Source organism: Miscanthus floridulus, chromosome 12, assembly GCF_019320115.1.
Source record: "Miscanthus floridulus cultivar M001 chromosome 12, ASM1932011v1, whole genome shotgun sequence".
NCBI lineage: Eukaryota > Viridiplantae > Streptophyta > Magnoliopsida > Poales > Poaceae > Miscanthus > Miscanthus floridulus.
In genome coordinates this window covers 71,301,099-71,303,601 of record NC_089591.1, presented here as the reverse complement: position 1 = coordinate 71,303,601, position 2,503 = coordinate 71,301,099, and the positions used below count along the sequence as shown (strand labels likewise).

The window sequence follows — 2,503 nt, the reverse complement described above, 5'->3', positions numbered from 1 at the left end:
CGCGCCTTGCCTCGTGTTGCTCGGGGTCGTCGTGGCGGGGAGCTTGCCGCGGTCCGAAGCGTTAGTATAGTAGCGCCTGCGCGAGCGACAGGAAGCCTTCAAACGCGCGTGGGGCCGCGGGGGCGCGCTGGCGATCCCGACTGGCTGCTGCTATGCCAATGCTTGCGTCGCGGCGTGCGCAGGAGAGAGGTGACGCCAGCGCGTACGGGTGGACCAGTTCGTCTCTCGGAGTCGGGGACCCAGCCTCCGAGCTCGCGGTGTTGTTTTCCTAGTCGTCTCGTCTCAGGTCGTCGTCCTCTCATCAGTGGTTGTCAAGCCGGTCGTCTGGGTGCGCATACAGAAATTCACATTGAGAACGAACGGTTCACTTGCACTGTAAGTAAGCAACAGGGTGTTTACTCGATCTGGTGCTAAGCTCGTTAAGAAGAAGACTTCTTTTGGTTTTTCCGCACCATATTTCTTGATAAAGCAGGCTGCTGAGATCAAATTATCGGATTCAAAAGTAAGATTTGCGCACGTTATTGATTTAATGATGATTCCCTCAAAACTCTTACAAACGTAGTCAAATCAACAGGTACTTAGAAGAACATATACAATACAATAGGAGCAAAAGACGGTAGATCTCTCGTTAATCAGCGAATTAATATGTTACAAATAACCTCGAAGGACAAAACATTTTTGTAGTATTTTGTTTTGTAACATCGGCAGACAGTAGCTTTTGTTATACCTAGCCACCGATGCAAAAAGAACATCTATGTACACCTAGTATAGTAACTCATCGCGGCAAATTAAACGATCGAGTAACCAACCAACCTCGTACTAATACAAGCTCTAATCATCTACGCGTACGCGACCTCTTGAGCCGCGTCGTGTCATCGGGCGTTGCGGCCGGTCCACCACCTATGCCACCTCGGCCGGCGGCGGCATGTTGAGGTCGAACCCCACGCCGACGGCTTCCGGGGAGGCGTCCACCACGGATGACGACGACCCGGTGTCGCTCTGCTCGTCGTCTTCACGGCAGGATGCTGCTGCCTCTGCCTGCTTGTTGGCGCCGGCGGCGACAACGGTCGGCCGGCAGGGCACGGGCGCCGGCACGGCCACGGTCACCGCGAGCCTCGGGTCCAGGAACAGGAACGGCTGCGCGGCCACCATGGCCGGCATGGCGAGGCTCAGGTCGAGCGACGGCGCGGGCATCACCGTCGGGGCCGGAGACGGAGCCCTGGGCGGCGTGGCGGGCGAGTCCCGGGAGGAGGACTCCACGGTGCTGCTGCTGGGGCTCACTGGCCAGCTTCTTCTTTGGTGGCGGCGGCAGCGGCAGCGGCAGCGGGAGCGCGTGCGCGGCCGCGGCGAACGCGACGGGGAAGTTGGTCTTGGCCTTGGGCCCGCGGAAGTGGAGCGCGGCGGCGTCGTAGGCGCGCGCCGCGGCCTCGGCGGTGTCGAAGGTGCCGAGCCACACGCGGGCCTTCCTGGCGGGGTCCCGGATCTCCGCCGCGTACCGGCCCCACGGGCGCTTCCGGACGCCGCGGAACCTGGGCTCCATCATGCCGTCGGTCACGGCGCTGGCGGCGGGGAGAGCGTTCTTGGGCGCCATGGAAGGAGTGACGACGGCGGAGGACGATGCCAAGTGTTGGGCAGCGGCGCAGCGCTCGGTGGCGATGGTGGTGGTTGTTGTGTTGGTGCGCTGGGCAGGCAGGGCTGGAGTGCGGGAGGAAAGGGAGGTGGATGCGCGGTATTAATAGGGGAGGCGGGAGGTGAGGAGGAGCCAGCGGGAGGGGAGGTTTGACCCACAGCCACAGGCGAGGCGCCCACAGCGACGGAGGTGGAGGGAGATGGGGGCGGCCGTCCCGCGTTGGCCTCCGACGTTTGCTCGCCCGTACATGGAATGCCGCGGCTGCTTGCGTTGCATGCGCTCACTCAGTGCGCGGGTTGTACGGGTGCGTGTCCGTGTATGGCTGGTAACCGTATTTTCTCCCTCACTTGTTCAGTCTCCGTGGTCCTTCGGAATGCATTGTACCTGTACCGTTCCTTTTCCTTTCTACTACGATCCAGGTCAAGCGAGCCTGATGCATAGGATAGCCGGTCAATTTTAAAATTTTCCAACCTAGAGTGTCACATCGAATCTTGCGGTACATGCATGGAGTACTAAATGTAGACGAAAAACAAAACTAATTGCACAGTTAGGTGAGAAATCGCGAGACGAAACTTTTAAACCTAATTAGTCCATAATTAGATGCTAATTACCAAATACAAACGAAAGTGCTAAACAAAAAAAAAAATTGGGAACTAAACGCGCCCTCACTCTTCATCCAGCTGCAGAACGTCCTCATCTGAAACCCAGCTGAGCAATCAACACCAAATAAATACCTAAATCTGTCTTGATGAAGAACTTGAACTTAGCTGATATATCTGCACTCACAAGTCACAACCGAGTAGGTTTGCCTCTTCATCCTAGGGCCTTGTTTAGTTACCCTCAAAATTCCAAAGTTTTTTCACTCTCTCTCCA

At 57.2% G+C, this 2,503-nt stretch overlaps 1 pseudogene; it reads right to left on the bottom strand.

Annotated features, from left to right (window-relative positions):
* Positions 1–601: 601 nt before the first annotated feature.
* On the bottom strand, positions 602–1,720 carry LOC136497392 (ethylene-responsive transcription factor 4-like; annotated as a pseudogene).
* Positions 1,721–2,503: the final 783 nt, after the last annotated feature.